The following is a 27,331-nucleotide window of genomic DNA, read 5'->3' as shown; positions in this document are numbered from 1 at the left end:
GGTCTATAGCTTTTAGTATATACAATATGCTATAGTCAGCTAAAACAGGTTATATGGCTTACAGTCTGTAGCTTTTGAGGCACTGACATTTCTATAGATGGCTAAAGATAACTGTATGGCTAATAATCCATAATTTTATGAACACGTGGTTTTCTATACTTAGATAAATAGATTCTGTATGACACAGAAGCAATAGACAAAGTGTTCTCGAATTTTCTATAGCTGCCTATAGACATTTCAATGGCACTTTATAGCCGACTATAAAAGTCCACAGATAGACATAGCTGACCATAACCTTTTCCATTGAATCATACATAGACCATCGTTTTATGGGTTGCTCTCTACTTGAGCACAATTTATACAGTTATTATTTGGCATCATGCCCATCTATTCAGCCTGTCCCTGGTTGGCAAGATGCCCCACGAGTACTGCCAATAGACATCTCTGACATTCGATGGTAAGTCACGCGAAGAAACAGGTTTCCAATTGTGTGTCGGACTTGGCAAACAGTTCACAGGCGGGGCCGACATACACATGGTTTCACACAGCCTGGATACTGGTGCTGAGCGCCACAACACATTCGGAAGTGCTTCAAGTTGTGCATACATACGTGCTGCTGCAGCATACTGGGGCGCTGGCGCAACAGCTGTTGGTGCTAAGTTACCTAGACCTCGAGGCACTAGAGTGCGCTTGTAATGACCTAACCAGTACAATATTAATACCCTTCCTTGATAAGATTCGTATTCTAGAAGATCACAAGTGCACTTTGTACAGAGAATTCTGCTGAAAGTGACGACGCAAGGTAGGCTCCAGCCTCCCTTTGCCTTAGGAAGACGGAGGGATGTTTGTGTTACGTACTGTGATTTCCCAAGCCAGAACCAAGAGAAGATAAGAGTGTTCACTGCACGTACTTTTGATAATGGTGGTGAAGCCATGCTTGTTGCAAACCAGAGCTTGATGCACTTTACGTTCTTAATTAAATAAGTTCTTCCCACCAAAGGTAGGGAGCCTGCATACACAGCTTCATTCCGTCGTCGTATCCCGCTCACAATATCTCTCACATGAGCAGGGATACACCCTAGCGCAAACAATAGCGCCCAATATACGCATGTGATCTACCTGTCTAATTACATCTGGTAAAGCGATGTTTTTACTTCCCAAGTATCGTGCTTCGCGCATATATCGATATTCACTCTGGCGCCCGACAAAGGGGAGTAAACATTGCAAGTTGTAAAGACACCTACAAGACTGTCAACATCTAGGAAAATGGTAACATCATCCGCGTAAGCAGAGACTTTAATGCGACTGGAGCTTGGAATTGGGAGACCCTTTATTGTTGTGTTGTTTGGCCAACGCCTTAACATTGGGTCAATTGCTAACACGAAAAGCACATGAGAAAGAGGGCATCCTTGCCGGATCCCTCTTGTGACAATAAATGTTGGTGTTACGAATCCATTCAACAACGGTTCCCAGTCATTTTTGAATACAACAGCTCAAGAACGTGAATAAACTCTTTAAGAAAATTGTAACAATGCAAAACTTCGAATAGGTACTGATGTTCAAGGCGGTCAAAAGCTTTCGCTTGATCTAAAGCAACCAGTAGACCTGGTGCTGCCCGCGTTTCGTGTACTGTATGATATCTCGGGTAAGGTTGAGGGAGGAAAATATGCTCCTCCCAGGAATGGAGCAAGTGGGGACAGAACTGACTATTTTACCAAAGCGTCTTTTCAGATGATGAACCAGTAGCGCAGCAAGTATTTTGTAATCTGCATTCAAAAGAGTTATTGGTCTCATGATGCTGGTTTTACAAGGCCTGCGCCAGGTCTAGGCAGGAGGGTTACACGCTCTCTTGAAAAGGATCTAGGTATTCCGTTGCATTCCAGCACTGCGTTCAGCAGAGCTACTAAAACATCGTTAACCTCTGGCTAGCAGGCTAGGTAAAATTCAACAGGTAGGTCATCAGTTCCGGGAACTGCTCCACTGTTCATATATTTTTCAGGACAAAAACAGTTCTTGCCTGTCAGTGGGGGAGGTTAAATTTGTTCCTTATTTATCTTCCAATTGTGGATGATTATAACAAAACTTAGTGACTTCATTCAAGAGTGTGTCTGTAGTTTGCGTGCATTCCGACATAAAAGCATCACTAAACCAGTTCTAGAACAGCCTTTCGATATCACGCCGTAGTCCGCTATCGCTCCCGTCTTCAACTAAGAAATGTTCTATGAAAGATGAACTGCTGCACGTGGAACTTGATACGTTGCCAAACGTAGCACTTTTGGATCCGAGACTGGTCGATTTGTTGCCCATGCCTTAGCCGACGTCTGCAAGCTTCTGCACAAGAGGCGGCTATATCGGTCAGGCTGGCATTCAAGGTTTCCTGCATTTAACTCCCGTAGCATACAACGTTTGCATGGTTCCACAGACGCCTTCAAGAAATCCTTCCTCCCCATCGCCATAGAGGAATGAAACATACTTCCCGAAAGCAAGTTACACGCTGTCTAGACTGATCTGTGTTCGCCTCCAAAGGTGTCGCCTTTCATGTGCACTCAAGCGTCTGTCAGTCGATATGCACGAACGAATCGTGCTAGTTCGGCCGCGTGTGCTACAGACCCATTCTGGCCAGGTCCTCGTATGTCGCGCCTGGCATCCAGAACGCAGTTGAAGTAGCCGACTACCAAGAACAGAAGGTTCTCTAAAATGAAAGGGGAAAGCTCGGCGAGGAAACATTTCAAGTTAGGCCGCGTCGCTGGAGAGTAAATGTTCTGTGCACGAGTTTTGTTTTCACCCCAGAAAAAATCAAAAGCAATCACGCGGCATTCCGTGTCAAATAAACGAAAACTACCATGCAGTAATCTCCTAAACACAACTACGCCCACTCCACGGGTCCGTGAAGGGCTATAGGAAAAAAATGTTTTAATAGAGAACTCTTCACAGAAAGTTTTTCCTTCTTGAAAGCTCCAAATGTTACATTCCTGCAGGAACAGGAGATCCACTTTGATTTTTCTTGCTAATTGAACTATTAACGTTTGCTTATTTCTGTTTCTGAAGCCTTGTGCATTGAATGTCACTATGAGTAAATATGCCATTTCTATTTATATGAAGGGCATTGAAAAGCGGGTTGACCGACTTGAACAAAAGTGGCTGGGGCCCAACGGCTGACAGGCGAAGTATGATGCGATGCACACGCACACGCTGAAAAAGTGCAAGTAATAAAAAAGAGAAGAAAGAAAAAAAAAAACGGCAGACGGCAGACATGGCAAAGCGAGCAGCGTCCAAGAGGCAGCTGGTTGGTGGTACGTGCGAGCAGTTGCGTGAAGATAACTGCGTCGTTGATAGCGAGGCTGGGTGGGCGTTGACCGAGGCATTCCAGTTCTGTTGAAAGGAAAGGGGGAAAAAGAATGAAGAAAGAGAAAGCGCGCACAGCGGTGCAAGATGACTGTATCTGAGGTGCTTCCTTATCCGAGGTAAAATCCATGGCACACCCATGCGGTGTCCTTTTCGGCTTCTTGAGCGGGACAGCATCTTTTCTTGCCGCTGCGCTACTGTCCGAGGAGGAGAGTTTTCTTTTTTAGTCTTTCGTTTGAGGTCGACATCGCCCAGTACTTTCATTATTCCTGTTTGTGCTTTCTTCCAATCTTGATCCAAGATGTGACTCTGTTACATTACGGGACTATGACAGTTGTAGGGGAAGCCAAAATGGCCACTGAAGGGGGCGTCACCGCTGAATAAACCATGGCTGTTGGTAGCGCCATGTTGAATGCTGCCCGAATTTCGCGCTGCTTCCAGCACGTCTGACACTTGGCTTATTGGGTTGGAAAGGCGTGGGTCTTTGGGGACATTCTTTCGTTCAGCACATGGGCGTTTTTGTACTTCCGGTTCTTCTTGCGAACTCGTGTCCGACAGCTCGGAAGAGTCGTAGTCAGTGGACGTTGTCTCAGTCGTGGTCGGTGCGTTTCCTTCGACCGAGGAAACGTCTTCTGTGTTTCTAGTGGTGACAGATGTGTACCGTGTCTTTTCATTTTCATTTCTCCTGCGTTTCGCTGAAGGGGTTCATGCGCCTTCATGCGGCGTGCATGAAGGCTGTTGGGAGAGCGGAGTGGCAGCAGCTGCGTATGAGCGTGGCTGGGCACAGTCGACTGCAGCGTGACTCCCTTTACAACGTCGGCATGGTTCCTTGCACTCGCTGGTTGCGTGGCCTTAGACCGCGCTCCGCGCGCACCTCGCCATCTTGCATGTGACTTTGAAATATCCTTCAACACCGCACCTTGAACAAACTCTCTTCATACCTTTGTACTCAATCATGACGCGGTAGCCATTGACAACGATGATATTGGGTGCGGGCTTCACCATTTCTATCTTGACAAGCCTGGTACCATTAGCAATGTCCGAGCGGTGCTCGAAAACGACGTCTGAGACACCGTGAAATTTCCCGTAGAGTGCAAGGGCTGTGACAAGAGCTTCGTCCCTGATACACGGTCGCAGGCGATACACGGTCACGTGAGCCACTGGTGACCCCATTTGTTTTAGAGGAACAACCAGGTTCGCAAGCGTAATCGATCCGCTTGCTGCCATCTTGGATTGTCTGGGCCGCTTACCAGACGGCATGCCAAGAACCTTGTGCCACCGTGATGCTGCAAGTAGATCAGGCCACCGGCTCCGGCGATTTCTTCGATTGCGTCGATGATAACATCGACTGGCGTATGCTCCGGTGCACTGAAAAAGAAGCACTGCGCCTTTATCGGGCGCTGTACCGGCGATTGGCGGTTCATCTCTGTGACGCCCAAGCAACTACGCTGCGCGCTGCGCCGGTGCCTTGTAACAACTTAGGACCCGCAATTGCCGCTGACCATCGTCCGGGACGACGCACTACACTAACCCCAAATTAGTAAAATGGGAAAGATTAGTATGTGGATTTGAGGAGAGACCTGAGCCATACTCCACAACCGCTTCGCTCGCCACTCCATTGCAGCAGTTGTGTATGCATGTGCTCGGTAAGAGCGCATGCTATGATAAAAGTATTATTTAATCACAGCGCAAACTGGGTTTCTAGCAAAATATAAGTGCTGTGGGGCCCCACAGCCCCTTTTAGTATTTCGAACCACGCGCACTTTTTCCTGTTTGTGTTGGTGTTTGCCCGGGCAGCGCGAGTACGCATGAGCGAACTGCCAGGCGCGGCGGCGGGGGAGGCATGTTTCGGCGCGAAACCGAGGGTAGATAAGCGCGTCGGAAGCAAGGCTCGTGGCTTTTCGCCGGACGGCAGGCCAGGCAACGGCGGACAGTGAGCTTCACAGGCCGGCGGGATGTACTTACATACCTTGGAATGTACACGGACTACGGAGCGGGGTCCTGCCAGACGAAGACGGAAGCAGTGCCCACAAGAATGGCTTATGAGTATTAGCGTGAGTTTTCGCCACGCGAGAAGCAATATTTTTGTACCATCATTAAGGCTTTGGGCCTATTACTCGCCCTATTCGCACCGCAGTGTGTTCTGTGATGCCGCCCTAAAGCGCTGACTCTTGTTCCGTTTTATTATTGATAGCCCATTGTCGCGCACCTCAAGGGCATGTTTTCAGCGCAGTTTTGTTCAACGTTGTTTCTTTTTTATTTAGTGCTTTTCTCATGATCCGGAAAAAAAAACGGTGACTTTTAAGAACGACGAATGTTCACTTGTCGGGCGAGACCATGGCTCGCGGTCCCGTATTCTAGAAGGCGAAGCCTTCGCTGCTATCACCATTATTAGAGTTGCTCTTTTATTAAAAATATTGAAGAAATTGTATAAATTCGGATCTTAGGCTCAACGCGTTCTTAGAAATGGGAACATTTGGTGGTCTGCGCACAATGCTTTTGCTTCTTTTGTTTTTGGGAGCGGCCATCGCCATCTAGTGACGATAAAACGCATAGCGACGCTAATGTTTTTCGCGCTGCTTGTGTACACAAAAAAATGTGCAAACAGTATACAAACAAATGTTTCCAATCTATAACATTTTGACCTTAGTGTCAAATTTTCTGTATGAGAGAAAAACCCCGATTGATCGATGTAAGGGACAATTTTCTTCAACGTTTTCACAAAGAAAAGATACCCCCCCCCCCCCCCCCTCCTGCCTCGTTTTTCTTCCCGGAACTCATAGCTATCAATGCTATATTTATTTACGCCCAGGGCAGAGGTATTAAGGAGGGGAGTGGTCAAATTATCTAATAATAAAGAAGAAATACCGTTTAACATAGAACACAGAACAAGTATCTCCTAATCATAAAATGAATCACGACGTTATTAAAGTAAGATTCTCCTAATTATACAATGCTAGCTAAACAGCTATGAAACAGTTGGCTATTATTGATGGATAAAATTTAAGCAGTAATATGGTTCCACTCACCAGTTGTACGCGCGATATAAGGCTGAAAAAAGTTTGTGTTCCAGCGACCCAGACCAACTTTGTGAACGTGATCAGGGCGCTGGATTTATCCGGCTGGAAAGCAACTGTCGCCCAAAATCCTGCTTTTTCTGTATGCTCCCGTTTTCATATCGCGCCCCTCTGATATCTGTGAGAAATTTCGAACTTTGCAGTGGCCTGATCTTATGTCAGATTTGAGAAGTGTGGGCGTTTCGTAGCTTTGATGCCAGCGAGCAGAGTTAGCCAAGAAAATGTATGTTTACTTCCGGCGAGTCTATGCGGTTTCAAATGCAAATTTAAAGAAGCCCGAGTTTTAACAAGTTTTCTTTTTTTTTAATGCTAAACTGTGGTCTGTTATGGTTATGTGGCACCATTCATAGTGAACTACGTATAAGCACCAGGTCGCACTACGAAGCTTACCGACTTCACAGCTCGGTTTGCTAAATTTAGTGATTGTAGAAAATACCTAAATTGTAGTATTTAAGCACGAACGTTTGAACACAAATATAAGAACAAGGAAATTTCGAGCACTTCACAGATGGACGGGACAATTGTACGCTGAAACCGGGACCTAATTTGCATCGAGGCATCACAAATAAGCAGCGGTCGAACGGCATCAGACGTAACCTTCAATTCCGTGATCCGCGTTGCCGTCCCTGACCAGTGCTAGAGCGCGTAATGTAGCCGCAAGTGCAGTACATTAGACACTATTCTGCTTCCGCAACTGCAGCTGACCGTTTACAAGAACAATCAACGAAGGCAATAAATTCTTATTTTAGATTCCATTATCACGCCTCGCCGAAACGGATAAGGCCCCTCAAATATTGGCCTATAGGCTCATTGCAGTGTCCCTCGCTACAGTATTCTTTAATAAAAAGCGAAAGAAAATTATTCATTGCTCTCGAAGGTGATATTTCAGGACCAGCGGTTGAAAAGAAACCCGTCAACACCATGGCATGGGGTTAATACAATCATGTGAAAACAGGACTTATTGCTGGATTACAGGAGGACGCCACACTCCAAATGAAAATTGATTGCAAGCATGAATATTGTTAACGAATGACAAACAGCAAATGATCACGTTGCGCGTACCCAAAAGTTGCGAAAGACAACAAAGACCTAACCATACAGGTTGCGCCGCTACAAGTTTTGGTCCGAACTGGTCGTTGTGTTACGAGCACAGAGCTTCCAACAGTTAAAAGCACTCAGGTTTTAGACACAAGAGAATATCGTATTGACCATCGGCGGAGGAATTCTTGTTCCCCCCAAAAAACAGTCGTTCCTCCAAATGAGCATATATAATCGTACGCAATTTTCGCAACATAGGAAACATTGCTCTATTGCGCCTTCTTAACTTCTCGGACACATTTCGGAAACGCCACAGTACTTACATCGCCGTATAATAAATTAAGTACTCAAATTTCTTCCGCGGTCTCGGGGCCTCTGTAAGTGACACACCGAAAACCTTTCCAACAAACTTCCACATAGTACACGCGACTACACATTCTTTTATATAATGATTATTGGTCTCTACTTGAGCACAATTTATACATTTATTATTTGGCCCCATGCCTCCTCATCTCAGCCTGTCCCTGGTTGGCAAGATGCCCCACGAGTAATGCCAGTAGACATCTCTGACAGTCGATGGCAAGTCATGCGAAGAAACAGGTTTCCAATTGTGTGTCGGACTTGGCAAAGAGTTCAAAGGCGGGGCTTACATACACATGGCTTCACAGAGCCTGGATAATGGTGCTGAGCGCCACAACACATTCGGAAGCGCTTCAAGTTGTGCATACATACCTGCTGCTGCAGCATACTGGGGCGCTGGCACAACAGCTGCTGGTGCTAAGTTACCTAGACCTCGAGGTACTAGAGTACGCTTATATTGACCCAACCAGTACAGTAATAACATACCATTCCTGGGTAAGCTTCGTCATCTAGACAATTACAAGTGCACTTGGTGCAGAGAATTCTGCTGAAAATGACAACACATGAGAGGCTCCAGCTTCCGTTTTCCTTGGGAAGACGGAGGGACGTTTCGGTTAGGTACTGGGATTTCCTAAGCCAGAACCAAGAAAATTTAAGAGTGTTCACTGTACTAACTGTAGATGACGGTGGTAAAGCCACTTGTGCTGTAAATCAGAGGTTGCCGCATAATACGTTCCGAATTAAATATGCTCTATCCTCCAAGCGTAAGGAGCCTGCAGACGCAGCTTCAGTCTGCCGTCGTATCCGGTTCACAATATATCTCCACATATGCGGAAATACACCACTTTCGCGAACAATAGCGCCCAATATACGCATGTGATCTACCTGTCTAATTGCACCAGGTAAAGTGATGTTGTTACTTGCCAAATTTAGTGTTTTGCACTTATCGATATTCACTCTGGCACTCGACAAAATGGAGTAAATATTGTAAGTTGTACAGACACCTACAAAGCTGTCAACATCGTCTAGAAAAAAGGTAACATCATCAGCGTAAGCAGAAAAAAACGCGGTGTAGCTCTGAATTAGTAGACCCTTTATAGTTCTTTTGTTCCAGCGCCTTAACTACGGGTAAATTACTAACACGAAAAGGACAGGAGAAAGAGGGCATCCTTCCCGAAACCTCTTGTGACATCAAATGTTGGTGTTACGATTCATTTCAATAACAGTTCCGTAGTCATCTTCGAATACAATAGCGCAAGAACTTGAATGAACACATTCGGAAAATTACAACAACGCAATACTTTGAATAGATATTGATGTTCAAGGCGGTCAAAAGCTTTCGCTTGACCTAAAGCAACCAGTAGACTTGGTGCTGCCCGCGCTTTCATTTACTGTATCATACCTCGGGTTAGGTTGAGGGAGGAAAATATGCTCCTCCCAGGAAAGGAGCAAGTGTAGAGAGGGCTAACTATTTTACTTAATAGTTCTTTAAGACGATGCACCAGTAGGGCTGCAAGTATTTTGTAATCTGCGTTCAAAAAAGTTAGTGGTCTCCATGATGCTGGTTGTGCATCATCTGCGCCAGGTTTAGGCAGCAGGTTTACACTCCCTCTTGAAAAGGATGTAGGTATTCCTTTGCATTCCAGCACTGCATTTAGGAGAGCTACTGAACTGTCGCTAATGTCTGACCAGCAGGCTCTGTAAAATTCGACAGGTAGACCATCAGTCCCGGAAGCTGCTCCGCTGTTCATAGTTTTCAGGACAGTTCTTGCCTGTCAGTGGGGGAGGTTAAATTTGTTCCTTCTTCATGTTCTAGTTGTGGATGATTATAACAAAACTTAGTGACTTCATTCATGAGTGTTTCTGCGGTTTTTGTGCATTCCGACATAAAAACACCGCTAAACCAGTTGAAGAACATCATTTCGATATCACGATGCAGTCCGATCTCGCTCCCTTCTTCAACTAATACCTTTTCTATGAAATATGAACTGCTGTGCGCGGAACTTGATGTGCGAGCCAAACGTAACACTTCTGGGTCCGAAACTGGTCTATTAGTGGCCTATATGTTTGCCGGCGTCTGGGAGCTTCCGCACAAAAGGCGGCTGTATCGGTCTCGCAGGCAATCAAGATATTCCTCCATGAGTTGTGTCTTGGAACCTCCCATTCTCACTATGCGAATGTGTCGTAAACTTTCACATATCTGTTCTGTCTGCTTTCTTCCTCTTCCTGCTTGCTCTTATACCTGCGCATCTCCATGCTTTGCTTTGATTCCTACGATTTGTCGATGCCTCGCTTCTGTGGAGTGAATGATTCTGCTAGTGCTGCCCAGATTTCAGCTAATTCCGCGGGATCACGTAAAGAAGCTACATGTAGCCCCCAGAGATCACTGCGATCCCCGGGCCTCCTTTCTAAATGTATGATGCCAGAAGAAGGCTGGTGGTCCGAGATGTGACCAGCGTCAGGAGAGAATGCGAGGACATTGCACTGGATAAGACGGGGGACTAGTTCAGGAGGAAGATACACGCTGTCTAGCCTGGTTTGTGTTCGCATTTGGTGCCATGTGCCTTCAAAGGTGTCGCCTTTCATATACACATAAGCGTCTGTCAATCGATATTCACGAACGAATCGTGCTAGGTCGGCCGCGTGTGCTACGGCCCCATCCTGGCCACGTCCTCGTATTTCGCGCCTGGCATCCAGAACGCAGTTGAAGTCACAGACTACCAGAAACGGATGGTTCTCTAAAATGAAAGAAGCAAGCACAGCGAACAAACGTTTCAAGTTAGGCCGCGTCGCTGGAGCGTAAATGTACAGTGCACGTAATTGTTTTTTCACCCCAGGAAAGTCACAAGCAATCACGCTGCCTTCCGTGTCAAATAAACAAAAACTACCATGCAGTAATGATTTGCAAAACACAACTACGCACACTCCACGGCTCCGTGATGGGCTATCAGAAAAAAAAAAAGGCTTTAACGAAGAACTCCTCGCAGAAACGTTTTCCTTCTTGATAGCTCCGCAGGTTACATCCTAGCAGGAATAGGAGATCCACTTTGTTTTTTCTTGCTAAATGAACTATTACCCTTCGCGTATTTCAGTTTGTGAAGCCTTGTGCATTTTGGGTGTCATTTTGTGTAACTATGCCATTTCCAGTGATATGAAGGGCATTGAAAAGCTGGCTTACCGACATGCTGGGGCCCAACGGCTGACAGGCGAAATATGATGCGATGCACACATGCACAGAGTAAGTGTGAATAATAACGAATGAAAAATGTCAGACGGCAGACATGGCCACGGAAACAACGTCCAAGATGCAGCCAATAGGTGACACATGAGAGCAGTTTCGTGAAGATAACTGCATATTTGATGGAGAGACTAGGTGGCCGTTAGCCGCGACATTCCAGTTCTGTTGATAGGAAAGGGGGAATATATTGAAGGAAAGAAAACGCACGCAGCGGTGCAAGATAACTGGATCTAAGGTGCTTCCGTATCCGAGGTTAAATCCATGGCGCGCTCACCTTGTGTCCTTTTCGACGTCTTGAGCGGGGCAACATCTTTTCTTGCCGCCGCGCTACTGTCCGAAGAGGTCAGTCGTTTATTTGAGTCTTCCACGTGAGGTCGACTTCGCCCTGTACTTCCATTATTCCTGTTGGTGTTTTCTTCCAGTCTTGGCCCAAGGTATGGCTGTGTGACATTACTGGGACTATGCAAGTCGTCAGGGAGGCCAAGATGACCACTGAAAGGAGCGTGGCTGCTGAATAAACCATGGCTGCTGGTGGCGCCATTTGAATGCTGCCCGAAGTTCGCGCTGCTTTCAGTACGTCTGACACTTGGCTTATTGGGTTGACAAGGCGTGGGTCTTTTGGGACATTCTTTCTTTCAGCACATGGGCGTTTTTCGCCTTCTGGGTCTTGTTATGAACTTGAGTCCGACAGCTCGGAAGAGAAGTTGTGACTCGACGTTGTCTCAGTCGTGGTCGGCGCGTTTCCTTCGACCGAGGAAACGTCGTGTTTCGAGTGGTGACCGACATGACCTGTGTCTTCTCAATTCCGTCTTGTCCTGCGTCTCGCTGCAGGGGTTCTTCGGGATTCCGTATTCCACTTGCAGCGTGCGTGGGCTGGGAGAGCGGAGTGGCGGCAGCTGCGTATGAGCTGGGCACAGTCGACTGTAGCGTGACTCTTTACAGCGTTGGCATGGTTCCTTGCATTCGCTGATTGCGTGGCCGTAGGCTGTGCTCCGCGCGCACCTCGCCATCTTGCATGCGGCTTTGAAATATCCTTCAACACCGCACCTTGAACAAACTCTCTTCATACTTCTGTACTCAATCATGACGCGGTAGCCATTGACAACGATGAAGTTGGGTGCGGGCTTTACCATTTCTATCTTGACAAGCCTGTTACCATCAGCAATGTCTGAGCGGTCCTTGAAAACGACGTCTGAGACGCCGTGACATTTCCCGTAGAGTGCAAGGGCTGCGACAAGAGCTTCGTCGCTGATACATGGTGAAAAGCGATACACGGTCACGTGGAACTCCAGCGACCCCATTTGTTCTAGAGGAACAACCTGGTTCTCAAGCGTAATCGATCCGTTTGCTGACATCCTAGCTGCCTAGGCCGCTGGCTCGAAGGCAGCCAAGAACATTGTACCCTTGTGAATCTTGTGAATATAAGTACTATCACCACTATTAGTTACTCTTTTTGTAGCAAAAATATTGAAAACATTGTATAAATTCGGATCTAGGCTCGCTCTTGGAAACGGGAGCATTTCATAGTCTACGCACATTGTTTTTGCTTGTTTTGCTTTTGGGTGCGGCCATGGCCATGTAGTAACGGTGACGGTCGCCTACAACGCATAGCGACGCTAACGTCTTTAGCGCTGCACGTGCGCACAAAAAAATGCGCGAACAGTATACAAACAAATATGTTTCCAATCTGCAACATTTTCACCTTGGCGTCAAATTTTCGGTTTGAGAGAAAACAGACATTTTGATTGTTGTAAAGGACATAATTTTCTTTCTCGTTTTCACGAGGAAAAGATCCCCCCCCCCCGCCCCCTCTCCTTGCCTCCTTTTTCTTCCCGGACCTCCTAGCTCTCATTGTTGTATTTATTTTCTCTCAGGGCCAGAGGCATTAAGTAGGGGAGTGGTCAAATTATGTAATAATAACCAAGAAATGCAGGTAAACATAACACTGAAGAAGTATCTTCTAATCATACAATGTATCACGACGTTATAAAAGCAAGTTTCTCCCAACAGCTATGAAACAGTTATCATTGATGGAGTTGTGCGCGCGATATAAGCTGAAAAATATGTTTCGACGCAGACCAATTTTGTGAACGTGATCAATTCGTTAGATTTATCCGGCTGGAAAGCCACTGTCGCCCAAAGTCCTGCCTTTTCTGTATGCTCCCGTTTTCATGTCGCGCCCTCCTGAAATCCGTGAAAAATGTCGAACCGTGCAGCCGCCTGAGCTTCTGTCAGATTTGAGGAGTATGGGCGTTTTGTAGCTTCGATGCCGGCGAGAAGAGCTAGCCAATAAAATGTATGTTTACTTCCGGCGAGTCTATTCGGATTCCTAATGTACACTTCAAGCAGCACGAGTTATAATACGTTTTCCTTTTTTGCTACTAAGCAGGGGTTTGTGATGATGATGTGGCACCATTCAAAATGAACCACGTACGCGCCAGGCCGCAGTACGAAGCTGACCGACTTCACCGCTGTTTGCGAAATTTAATTTTGGTGGAAAGTAACTGAATTGTAGTATTTAAGCACAAACGTTTGACACAAACGAACATGTGAAGAGGAACATTTCGATTACTTCACAAATGGACGAGACAATTGCACGCGCAATCCCGGAAGTCGCCCGAATTCGCATCGAGGTATCACAATTAAGCAGCGGTCGAGGGACATCAGATGTAAGCTCTCTTCCCCGATCCGCGCTGGCGTCCCTGACCAGTGCTATAGTGCGTAATGTAGTCGCAGGAGCAGTACATTAGAAACTGCTTTGCTACCGTGACTGCAGCTGACCGTTTACAAGAACATTCAACGAAGGCAATAATAACACGTGCATTAGAGGTGAAGAAGAACAGGTAGAAGAAAACACCTTGTTCACCTGGGAAACATAGATACATTTCTCAACACAGACACGCCGGGAGAAAGCTGAAACTGCGCTTCACTCCCGTATCCAGCGGACTAATGAAAACGTCCGCATGTATGTGGAGGACATGACGCGCGTATTTAGGCGTGCCGACCCCTTCATGGCGGACGATAAGAAGCTTTGGCACCTCATGCGTGTGGTCAAGCAGGAGCTTTTCGCCGGTATTGTGCGCAGTCCACCGCGTACCGTTGCTGAATTTCTCACTGAGGCGACAAGAATGGTGACGACGCTTTAGCAACGAGCCCGGCAATACAATCGGGATGTAAGCATGCTTGGACCCGCTGTTTCTTCGATGCTGCTGGTGAGCGCTTTTGCCGTTTTACTTGACCTAATCAGGTCGATCGTCAGATAGAAACTACAAGCCCTCCAGGTGCCTTCCAGCGGCGCTTCAATTGCATCGCTGTCTGAAGTCGTCCGGGACGAGGTGCTCCTGGCAGCGCAGAAACAACTCTCTGAGGTTCCTAGACAGACTGAGGACAGACCTATGCACCTGTCCTCTGCCGGGCACCAGCACCAGGCTGCCACGTGAAAACCGCGACTGAAGCAGTACCCCAGTCTTGTCTGCCCGTGCGCCAGCTCGTTCAGACTATCAGCGGCCATGGAAATGTGATGTGTGGCGTGCACCGGACCGGCGGCCCCTCTACTACCACTGTGGCGAGGCGGGTCATCTTTACATGGCCTGCCTGTATACCGCCGAGTCGATTTGCGTGGTTTCGCACCCGACGACCCTTCCCCACCGAACGGCGAACGACCACTACAAATTGAAGTTCATCTGTCAGCCCGTCAGAGGCCTGGGACATACGGCCGCAATGACTCTAGATCGTCATCTCCGCGGTGGTACCGTTCTCCAAGCTCTCGCCGAGACGGCACCTATCTTAGCGGGGTTCTCCTAGTCCACGCCAGGAAAACTAATTACAGTGGTCTCTAGAGACAAGGCCGCTCCTGTCAAGAAAACTGAAGATTCTACGCCGCCGCTACACCGATACGCTGATTTCTCACAAGGGTTGGTAGCGACAGCATGCAACGCGCTACTTCTGATTTGTGTGTGACAATTGACGGAACTTTTACTTGATACTGCTGCGTTACTTGAGCTTTGCTTGATACTGGTGCAGACTATTCAGTGATCAGCTGCGCCCTCGCTCATTAATTTAGCAAAGTTTTGATGCCATCTTTGCGCCCTAGCATTCGCACGGCTGGAGGACACCTCATTGGCCCGGCCGAAAGGTGCACAGCCCGAATCGGTATCCGCTGTTTCGCCTACGTCGGGAATTCGTCGTCTTACGCGACTGCTCGAGATATTTGATCCTGAACCTCGATTTTCTGCATGCAAACAGTGCTGTGATCGACCTACACGAGACGTGAGCCACATTTTCGACAAAGCATGTCGGGGCGCACAGTGACACAAGAGACCAAGGAGTGAACGCTCTGCGTATTGTTGAACATGATGTAATGCTGCCACCACGGCCCAGTGTGCTGGTTTTAGTGGGGAACGACTGGCTTCTCGAATACGAAGGTATTGTGGACAGTCACCCTTCGCTGTTGTTCGTGATGGGTGGGGTTATCGCGCGCGGTATTGTCGAACTGAATGAAGGCTGTGCGACAGTTTTCCTGACGAATTTCACAAATGAAATTCAGCACCTCGCCAAGGGAGTGGCTGTCGCCTACCTCCACGACGTGGATGGGTTACTGAATCTGTACCCTGTGTTGATGATTCGTCGCGACGATGCCGCACGACTTAACGCACTTCAGAAGGTTAAAATCAACCCGGGGTTGTCACCTCATCAGAAGAACCTTCTGTCGTCCCCGTTACTTGATTTTAAAGATTGCTTCGGGACGAGCTCCAAGGTCGGGCGTACGCCGGAAGCCAAGCGTCGCATCGTCACCGATTTGGCCACGCCACCAGTTTATCAGCGTATGTTCATATCGCGTTTCGCCTAAAGAGCGGGAGGCTATTAGAACGCAAGTAGATGAAATGCTTGCGGACGATGTTATATAGCCGTCAACAAGTCCGTGGGCGTCGCCGGCGTTCCTGCAGAAAAAGAAAGATAACACGTCACGATTCTGCGCATTAGAGGAAACTGAATAATGTTACTAAAGAGGTCGTATACCCGCTCCCCAGGATCGATGATGCACTTGACCGACTCCGAGACGCCAGGTTCTTCTCTTCTTTAGACCTGAAAAGCGGATATTGGCAAATCGAAGTGGACGACTGAGATCGTGAGAAAACAGCTTTTGTGACACCCGACGATCTGTTCGAATTAAGGTGCTCCTGTTTGGGCTTTGCTCCGCGCCGGCCACGTTTCAACGCATGGTATATACTGTTTTAGCAACTCTGAAGTGGCAGTCGTCCTTGTGTACCTGCACCACGTGGTCAACGTTTTGTCTGGCTTAGAACACTTGCAGCGATTGCGTATTTTCCTTCAAGCTCTCCAGTCTGTGCTACTAACTATCAAGCCAGAAAAATGTAATTTTGCCTTCGAGGAGCTTCGTTTCTTGGGGCTTGTTGTCAGCGAACAAGGTGTTCTCCCAGACCCCGATAATATTTCCGCCGTCTCCAGTTTCCCACCTCCAACCGACAAGAAGGCCCTCCGATGTTTTTGGGGCCTCTGCTCGTATTACCGCCGCATTGTTAAAGATTTTTCTCGCCTAAGTGAGCCATTGACTGCCTTGACTGGAGATGACACACCCTTTGTATGGGGAAGTGCCCTAGTTTGACCATCCCTCTCTGGACTTTTATTTCTCGTTCACCGTCTTCGCCCTTCTAATTTTCCTTCTCAGTCCTTCCTTTCCGGCCTTCATATCCTCACAGGGGCTTCTTATGCATCCCGCTCTGCGGGCCATGTCTTTGTTGCATTTTCATCTTGTGGCGCGCTACGTAAAGTAGCTCGGTTTCGGCTTGAAACAGCCCGCAGTGCCTTCTGCGCAGAGGTTGTTGCGTTTCACGAGGCTTGTTGTTATGGCCGGCACGCCTCTTCTCCTTTACCCTTGCATATCTACGCTGATTGCCTTTCTCTTCTCCAGGCTATCCATTCTCTTTCCACCCACAATTTCTGCATCCGCGACACAAAATGCACCCTTGCCACCATTTCTCTTCACCGTTCTGTCCTTTTGTACCATGTCCGTGCCCATTGTTTTGTCTGGGGCAACAAGCTAGCTGACAGGACCGCCTCTCTGGCGTCGACGCGTAGCCTCTTACGGCCGTCGTGGCTGTCGCCTTTGTGCGCATCCGTATGCGCACAACTGTTCTAAGCATCCATCTGGACCGCGGATCACTCAGACATCCTCCTGTCTATTTTTGTCCCCTCAATTCTTCGTCTACCCCTCTTTTCCTCCGGCCCGTTCTGTTGTTCCTCTACTAACGGGTCACGGCCGTTTTCCTTCGTATTTCCATGGCTTTGCACTTCTCTCTTCGCCTTACTGTCCATGCGGTGAAGCTAAGGGTGATGTGATTCGTTACCTATACGCGCCTGTCCTCTCACCCCGGATAGCAAAGATGCTGCCTCGGTATCAGACGTTTGTTTCCCCTCAAGACTTCCCTTTTTTATTATCCTCCGCTCGTTCTCGTGCGCTGCTTATACGTATTGCCGTTCGTGTCTCTTCTTTGCTTCCATCTATCAATCGCGTTCCTTCCCGCCTCGATGGTGTCTAGCCCTACCGGTCATTACAAAGTCTTCAACATGTCTTGTGTGGTCGGGGGCGCCATATGGCCGATTTTGGTGGGCTGCGGCCCTGCCCCTGCCATGTGGACATGTGGCTTCCTGTTTGCTTGCCCTGAGTGTCCTCGTTTATTTTTATCTCTTTTAATACATAAATGTCTTCCGTAATGACTGTAAGCTGAACTCTGTCCCTTACTTTCTTTTTTCACTAGTTACACATCAGTTCCCATGCTCTTACCTGTTCTTGGGACCTGCATTCTTTAGCATACTGAGCTGCTCCCTGTCCTCTCTCTGTGTCTTTTTTTTATTCCCCTCGTCTTTTCTTGACTTCTCTTCCTTTCCACAGTTCCCCGCATTTTCCTTCATCGTGGCCACTTGCGAGCACATCGGACGTTTCTTGGCCCGCTGGATCCAGCCTTGTGTGTTTTTTTTTAGTCTCTATATTGAGTAAACTTGTCGCGCGGCATTTCTGCCCTAAAAACCGCTTTTGCCGGCCGCCATTTGGGCCGTAGTTTTCTTCTTCTTCTGATTGGCTTTCCTTAAATTTTCTCTTGTGATTTTCCCATTTTCTTTTAATTTGAATTGGTTTTTGCTTGCCATAACCTCTGGTTGGGTGCGGGTTTTCTCTCACATTTATTTATTTGTTTTTTTTTGTCATCTTGAGAGATTACAATAAAGGGGAAGCTCCCAAGACGAAGCCTTCGAGACATTCCGCCGCCGCCTTCAAAGTCCACCAATACTATCTCATTTTAACAAGAATGCAGAGACTGATGTCCACACTGACGCCAGCAATGTCGGCCTCGGAGCGATCCTCATACAGTGGTAGGACGGCGCTAAACGAGTTATCGCCCACGCGAGCTGCACAGTTTCTAGATTGAAACGGAACCATTTGACGGCAGCAAAAGTGTCTTGCCGTCATCTGGGCTCTAAGTAAGTTCCGACCATACATCTACAGATTACCATTTCGTGCTGTCAGCGATCATCACTCGCTATGCTGGCTAGCCAGCATTAAAGACCCTTCTGGCCCGTTGGCCAGATGGAGCCTCTGGTTGCAGGAGTACGATGTGACGGTCGTCTATAAATCGGGTCGGTAGCACCAAGACGTGGACTGTTTATCAAGAGCGCCCGTGGAACCGGCTACGCAAGACAGAATCGAAGATTGCCCTATTCTTTTTGCTATTAGCATCTCCCTTATGGCGCAGCTTCAACGGACTGAATCTGAGCTGGCGCCACTCATTAAGTATCTGGAGGGCTTTATTGCTATTGCACCTCTTGTGTGTTTCGCCGTGGACTACAGTCCTTCATTCTGCGGCGTGAAGTCCTCTACAAGCGCAACTTTGACAGCAAAAATGAGACGTTTCTGCTTGTTGTATCATACTAGTTACGCTCCGAAATCTTGAGCACTTGTCAAGACGAACTGTCCGCCGGGTTTTGGGCGGTCAGTGGCACACTGGCAGATTCGGCTGAAGTATTACTGGCCGCGTTTACTACAATCAGTGCGTAAATACGTAACATGCCGCGATTGCCAACGGCGCAAATCTCCTCCTCTGAAACCAGCCAGCTTTCTGCAGCCCATAGGAAGCCCAAGGCCCATTTTCAGTTGATTGGCAGAGACCTTCTCGGCACTTTTTTGAAATCGTCCACAGGAAAACGGTGGATTGTGGTCGCGACAGATAACTTGACGCGGTACGCTGCCACCACGTCACTTGCAAATGGTACTGCTGCTGAAGTCGCCGAATTCTTTGTCCACAACATCGTTCTGCGTCATGCCGCTCCTACATATATCGTTACTGCCCGTGGAGCTGCATTTACGGCCCGCTTCACTCAGGCTGTGCTGAAGCTTACGCACACCAGCCATAGGTGTACAACAGCAGCAAACAAACGGCTTGGTGGAACGCCTCAACAGGACTTTGACCGACATACTTTCCATGTATGTTGATATCGAGCACAAAACATGGGACCAAGTTCTTCCATACGCAACATTCGTGTATAATACCGCGCAGCAAGAAACGATGGGGTTCACTCCGTTCGAATTGTCTTCGGTCGCCAGGTTACCACCCCCGTGGATGTTATACTAGCCGTGGATACTTCTGACAGTGAGACTGAACCTGACGTTGACCTCGCCACACATGTTCAGCACGCAGAAGAAGCGCAGCAACTGGCCAAACACCGTACTCACCGTCAGCAGCAGATCGATGCTGACCGCTACAACCTTAGACGCCGCTACGTTACCTACAGCCCCTGTGACTATGCGTGGATATGGAGACCCATTCGTCGCCGTGGGCACTATGTGTGGATCTGGACACCCGTTCGTTGCCTCGGGCTGTCTGAAAAGTTACTGCGCCGCTACTTCGGCCCTTACCTTGTTGTCCGCCGCCTCAGTGGAGTAACGTATGTAGTTGCATCAGCCTCGCCAGCTCGTACAGCGCGCAACAGCAAGCGCAGTGACATTGTGTATGTGGTGCGAATGAAGCCATACTACGAGCGATCCATCGACTAACTTTCAGGCTGCATGTAGTCTATTCCGTGATGTCAGACTCGTGGCGTAACTTCTCAAAGATTTTTCTCCTCGCTCTTCTGTCCGACGGTAACACCACATCGGGGTTAGGCTCCACAGGAGGGGGCAGTGACACGTGCATTAGAGGTGAAGAAGGAGCGCAGTAGGAAGACGTAGAGGACATTCAAGTGTAGGCCCGTTCCCGTTGCCCGCGTTCCAGGTTCTGCTCTCGGTGCCCTCGTTCAGCGGCTGCAATAATTATTTCGTTAACAACTGTTACAAAACAATCTTACATTGGATTCAGTTATTAGGCCTCGCCCAACCGGGCAATGCCCCACAAACATTGGCCAATAGGATCATTATAGTGTCACTACTTACGGTAATCTTTGGTAAAAGGAGAAAGAAAATTTTTTATTACACCCGAAGGTGACAAGTCAAGTCCAGCGGTACAAAACAAACCCGTCAACACCATGGCACGGGATTAATACAATCAAGTGAAAACAAGACACATTGCTGGATTACAACAAAAGGATAACATCCTTCAAATGAAAACTGACTGTAAAAGGCGAAAGAAAATGATTTATTACACCCGAAGGTGACATGTCAAGTACAGCAGTACAAAACAGACCCGTCAACACCATGGCACGGGGTCAATACAATCATGAGAAAACATGACAGGATGCTGGATGACAACAAGGGGACAATACCCTCCAAATTAAAATTGACTGGACGCATGTTTGTTGTTAACAAATGACAATCGAAAGAGCCAATGATCACGTTGCACATACCCAAAAGTTACAACAGACAACAATAGAAACCTAACCATATAGGTTACGCAGCTGCTAGTCTAGGTCCGAACTAGCCGCCATGTTACATCACAGACCCTCAAACAGTTAAAAGCACTCTGTTTTTAGATACAAGAAAATATCGTATTAACCATTGACGGAGGAACTCTTGTTCCTCCATAACAAACAGTCGTTCCTCTAAATGAGCATCTCTGATTGTACGCAATTTGCGCAACTTAGGAAACATTGTTCTGTTTCGTCTTCTCGAGCTCTCGGACAAATTACGGAAATGCCACAGGACATACATCGCCGTATAGTACACCAAGTATTCAAATTTATTCCGCTGTGTTGGAGCATGTGTAGGAAACACACTGAACACTTTCCCAATAAGCTTCCACATAGTACACGCGACTACACATTCTGTTATAGGATGATTATTGGTCTCTACTTGAGCACAATTTATACATTTATTATTTGGCATCATGCCCCATCTACTCAGCTTGCCCCTGGTTAGCAAGATGCCCCACGAGTACTGCCAGTAGACATCTCTGACAGTCGATGGCAGGTCACGCCAAGAAACAGGTTTCGAATTGTGTGTCGGACTTAGCAAAGAGTTCAAAGGCGGGGCCGACATACACATGGTTTCACACAGCCTGTTTAACGGTGCTGAGCGCCACAACACATTCCGAAGCGCTTCAAGTTGTGCATACATACGTGCTGCCGCAGCATACTGGGGCGCTGGTAAAACAGCTTCTGGTGCTAAGTTGCCTACACCTCGAGGCACTAGAGTACTCTTGTAATGCCCTAACCAGTACTATAATAATACTCTTCCTTGGTAGGTTTCGTCATCTAGAAGATCACAAGTGCACTTTGTACAGAGAATTCTGCTGAAAGTGACTATGCATGGTAGGCTCCAGCCTTCGTAGGCTCGGGGAAGACGGAGGGCGTTTTTCGTTACACACTGGGATTTCCCAAGCCAGAACCAAGAAAACATAAGAGTGTTATCTGCCCGTACTGTTGATGACAGTAGTAAAGCCACTCGTGTTGCAAACAAGAGCTTGCTACACATTACGTTCTTAATTAAATAAGCTCTCTCCTCCAAAGACAAGGACTTTGCAGACACAGCTTCAGTCTGTCGTCGCATCCCGATCACAATATCCCTCCACATGGGCGGGGATACACCACTTGCGCAAAAAATAGCGCCCAATATACGCATGTGATCTACTTGTCTAATTCCACTAGGTAAAGCGTTGTTGTTACTTGCCAAGTTTAGTGATTTGCATTTATCAATATTCACTCTGGCGCCCGACAAAGTGGAGTAAACATTGTAAGTTGTTCAGACACCTACAAAGCTGTCCACATCTTCTAGGAAAAAGGTAACATCATGAGCGCAAGCAGAGACTTTAGCGCTGCTGGAGCCTGGAATTGGGAGACCCTTTATCGCAGTGTTGTGCCAGCGCTTTAACAATGGGTCAATTGCTAACACGAAAAGCACAGGAGAGAGTGGACATCCTTGCCGGACCCCTCTTGTGACATTAAATGTTGGTGTTACGATTCCGTTTAACAACAGTTCCCCAGTCATGTTTAAATACAACAGCTCAAGAACTTGGATGAACTCTTTGGGAAAATTAGAACAACGCAAAACTTCGAAAAGGTATTCATGTTCGAGGCGGTCAAAAGCTTTCGCCTGATCTAAAGCAACCAGAAGACCTGGTGCTGCCCGCGCTTTCGTGTATTGTATTATGTCTCGAGTAAGGTTGAGAGAGGAAAATATGCTCCTTCCAGGGATGGAACAGGTCTGGAGAGGACTAACTATTTTACTTAATAGTCCTTTAAGACGCTGGACGAGTAGGACTGCAAATATTTTGTAATCTGCATTCAAAAGAGTTATTGGTCTCCACGATGCTGGTTTTGCAGGATCTGCGCCGGGTTTAGGCAGGAGGGTTACACGCCCTCTTGAAAAGGTCTAGGTATTCCTTTGCATTCCAGCACTGCATTCAGTAGAGCTACTAAATCGTCACTAACTTCTGACCAGCAGGCTCGGTAAAATTCGATGGGTAGGCCGTCCGTTCCGGGAGCTGCCGCGCTGTTCATAGTTATCAGGACAAAAACAGTTCTTGCTTGTCAGTGGAGGAGGTTAAATTTGTTCCTTTTGCATCATCCGATTGTGGAAGGTAACAACAAAATTTAGTGACTTCATTCTTGAATGTTTCGGCAGTTTGCGTGCATTCCGACATAAACGCATCACTAAACCAGTTATAGAACATCCTTTCGATGTCTCGACGCAGTCCGCTCTCGCTCCCATCTTCAACAAATACTTTTTCTATAAACGACGAACTACTGCGAGCGGAACTTGACGTGCATGCTAAACGCAGCACCTCTGGATCGGAGACTGGTCAATTTGTTGCCCATGCCTTTGCCGACGTCTGTGAGGTTCTGCACAAAAGGCGGCTATATCGGTCGCGCTGGCATTCAAGGTATTCCTGGAAAAGTTGAGTCTTCGAACCTCCCGTTCGCACTATGCGAATGCGTCGCAAACTTTCACAGATCTGCTCCGACTCTGCTTTCTTCCTCTTCATGCTTGCTTTTATGCAGGCGGATCTCCAGCTTTGTTTTAAATCGTTCCATTTGTCGATGTCTCGCTTCTGCGGAGTAAGCGATTCTGCTACTGCTGCCTTGATTTCAGCTAATGCCGCGGGATCACGTTAAGAAGCTACGTCTAGCCTCCAGAGATGTCCACGATCCCCGGGCCTCCCTTATGACAAGAAACGGCTGGTGGTCCGAGATGTGACCAGCGTCCCGAGAGAATGATAGGACATTGCATTGTACAAGACGGGGGACTAGTTCAGGTGGAAGATACACGCGGTCTAGCCTGGTCTGTGTTCGCCTTTGTCGCTATGTGCAACCAAAAGTGTCGCCTTTCATATGCACCCAAGCGTCGGTCAGTCGATATTCGCGAACGAATCCCGCTAATTCGGCCGCGTGTGATATGGACCCATCTTGGGCAGGATCTCTTATGTCGCGCCTGGCATCCAGAACGCAGTTGAAGTCGCCTAGTACCAAAAACAGATGGTTTTCTAAAATGAAAGGGGCCAGCTCGTTGAAGAAACGTTTCAAGTTAGGCCGCTTCGCTGGAGCATGAATGTTCAGTGTGCGAAATTTTTTTTACCCCAGAAAAAATCAAAAGCAATCACTCTGCCTTCCATGTCAAACAAACGAAAACTGCCATGCAGTAATGGTCTGAAAGAAACAACTACGCCCACTCCACGGCTCCGTGAATGGCTGTAGGAAAAAAAAAAAGGCTTTAACGGAGAACTCTTCACAGAAACTTTTAACTTCTTGTGAGTTCCACAGGCTACATTCCTGCAGGAACATGAGATCCACTTTGTTTTCTTTTGCAAAATGAACTATTTCTCTTTGCTTGTTTCTGTTTCTGAAGCCTTGTGCATTAAGAGTCACTATGTGTAAATATGCCTTTTTCATTGATAGGAAGGGCATTGAAAAGCTGGCTTGCCGACTTGAACACAAGTTTCTGCGGTCCAACGGTTGACAGGCGAGGTATAATGCGATGCATATACACACACGCGCAGAAAGAAGTGCACAGAAAAATAGAGGAGTAACTACAGACGACAGATGTGGCAGACGGTTGGCGACACGTGCAAGCGGTTGCCGGAAGATGACTGCGCCGTTGACAATGTATATCAGTTGATAGCAAGGCTGGGTGGGCGTCGACGAGACATTCCAGTTCTGTTGAAAGGAGAGGGGGAAAAAAGGAGAGAAGAAAACAAATGCGCACAACGGTGCGTGATGACTGAATCTAAGGCGATTCCGTATCCGAAGTGAAATCCATGGCGCTTTCGTCCGGTGTCTTTTTCGACTTCTTGAGCGGGGCAATATCTTGTCTTGCCGTCGTGATGCCGTCTGAGGAGGAAAGTTGTCCTTTAGAGTCTTCCGCTTGCGGTCGACTTCGCCCTGTGCTTGCATTATTTCTACTGATGTTTTCTTCTAGTTTTGGCCTGAGGTGTGGCTCTGTTATATTACTGGGACCGTGTGAGTCGTCGGGGAGGCCAAGATGGCTGCTGAAGGGGCGTGGCCGCTGAATAAACCATGGCTGTTGGTAGCGCCATTTTGAATGCTGCCCGACTGTCGCGCTGCTTCCAGGAGGTCTGACACTTGGCTTATTGGGTTGACAAGGCGAGGGTCTTTGGAGATGTTCTGTCTTTGAACGTGTAGGCGTCTTTCTCCTTCTGGGTCTTGCTGAGAACTTGAGTCTGACAGCTCGGAAGCGTAGTTGTCAGTGGACGTAGTTTCAGTCGTGGTCGGCGCGTTTCCTTCGACCGAGGAAACGTCTTCTATGTTTAGAGTGGTAACCGACGACTCCTGTGTCTTTTCATTTTGATTTCTCCTGCGTTTTGCTGAAGGGGTTCTTCGGGATTCCGTACTCTTTCACTTGCGGCGTGCGTGGGGGGTTGCTGGGAGAGCGGAGTGGCGGCAGCAGCGTATGAGCGTGGCTGGGCACAGTCGACTGTAGCGCGACTACCTTGATAGCGTCGGCATGGCTCTTTACACTCGCTGGTTGCGTGGCCGTAAACCGCGCACCGCGCGCACCTCGCCGTCTTGCATGCGCCTTTGAAATGTCCTTCGACACCGCACCTTGAACACACTCTCTTCATTCCTCTATACTCTATCATAACGCGGTAGCCAGCCACAACGATGAAGTTGGGTGCCGGCTTTACCATTTCTAACTTGACAAGCGTGGTATCATTACAAATGTTCGAGCGGTCCTTGAAAACGACGTCTGAGACGCCGTGACATTTCCAGTAGGGTGCAAGGGCTGCTACAAGAGCATCGTCGCTGATGCACGGTGGCAGGCGATACACGGTCACGTAGATCACAGGTAAACCCATCTGTTCCAGAGGAACAACCTTGTTCGCAAGCTTGATTGATCCGCTTGCTGCCATCTTAGCTGCCTGGGCCGCTGACCAAACGGCAGCCAAGAACCTCGTGCCCCCGTGGTGCTGCAGGTAGATCAGCCCACCGGCTCCGACGATTTCTTCGATTGCGTCGGTGATAGCATCTACTGGCGTATGCTCCTGCGCACTGATTGAAGCAGCACTGCGCTTTTGACGGACGCTGCAACGGCGATTGGCGATTCATCTCTGCGATGCCCAAGCAATCACGCTGCGCGCGGCGCCGGGGCCTTAATCACCACTTGTCACCCGCAAATGACGCTAACCACCGTCCGGGTCGACGTACTATATCAGTTCAGTTCAGTTCAGTCGTGTCCGACTCTTCGTGACCCTATACTATACACTATATACTATATACTAACGTACTATATACTAACCATAAATTAGTAAAAGGCGAAAGATTAGTACGAATATTGTGGTGAGGCCTACGGGGATTTGAGGAGAGCCCTGGCCGATACTCCACAACCGTTTCGCTCGCCACCCCATTGCAGCACTTGTGTTTGCATGTGCTCTTTAACGGCGCATACTATGATAAAAGTATTGCTTAATCGCAGCGCAAACTGGGTTTCTAGTAAAGTATAAGCACTGTATCAACCCATTAGGGTTGCTCTTTAGTACAAATATTGAAAATATTGTATAAATTCGGATCTCAGGCTCCAGGCGTACTTGTAAATGGGAACATATGGTGGTCTACGCACATTGCTTTTGCTTCTTTTGCTTTTGGGCACGGCCAGCTTGTGACGGTAACATACAAAACATAGCGACGCTAACGTCTTTCGCGCTACTAGTGCACTCAAAAAATGTGCAAACAGTTTCCGAACAAATCTATTTCCAATCTGCAACATTTTGACCTTATATCGTCACATTTTCTATTTGAGTGAAAACAGACTGATTGATTGATGTAAAGAACGTAATTTTCTTTATTGTGTTTCCTTGAAGAAAATATACCCCCCTTTTTCTTCCCCCCTGGCCTCTTAGCTCTCAATGACACATATCTTTCCTCGCAGGGCCAGAGACATTAAAAAAGCAGTGGTCAAATTATGTAATAAAAAACAAGTAATGCAGTTAAACATATAGCACAGAACAAGTATCTCCTGATCATACAATGAATCACGACGTTATAAAAGTAAGGTTCTCCTAATTATACAATGTTAGCTAAACAGCTATGAAAGAGTTCGTTATCATTGATGCATACAATTTAAGCAGCAATATGGTTCCAATCACAAGTTGTAGGCGCGATGAAGATTGAAAAAAAGTTTTAGTGTTTCAGCGACCCAGACCAACCTTGTGAACGTGATCAGGGCGCTGGATTTATCCGGCTGGAAAGCCACTGTCGCCCAAAATCCTGCCTTTTCTGTATGCTCCCGTTTTCATATCGCGCCCTCCTGAAATCCGTGAAAAATGTCGAACCGTGCAGCCGCCTGAGCTTCTGTCAGATTTGAGGAGTATGGGCG

General features: G+C 47.6%; 2 pseudogenes; both read right to left on the bottom strand.

Annotated features, from left to right (window-relative positions):
• Positions 1-3,246: 3,246 nt before the first annotated feature.
• Positions 3,247-4,769, bottom strand: LOC146195891 (uncharacterized; annotated as a pseudogene).
• A 20,121-nt stretch (positions 4,770-24,890) lies between these two features.
• On the bottom strand, positions 24,891-26,064 carry LOC146195890 (uncharacterized; annotated as a pseudogene).
• Between the last annotated feature and the right edge of the window lie 1,267 nt (positions 26,065-27,331).

Source organism: Amblyomma maculatum, chromosome 3 (assembly GCF_055883805.1).
Source record: "Amblyomma maculatum isolate TAMU_Amacu chromosome 3, ASM5588380v1, whole genome shotgun sequence".
In the NCBI taxonomy this organism is placed as follows: Eukaryota; Metazoa; Arthropoda; class Arachnida; order Ixodida; family Ixodidae; genus Amblyomma; species Amblyomma maculatum.
This window is presented reverse-complemented; position numbering and strand designations above follow the sequence as displayed.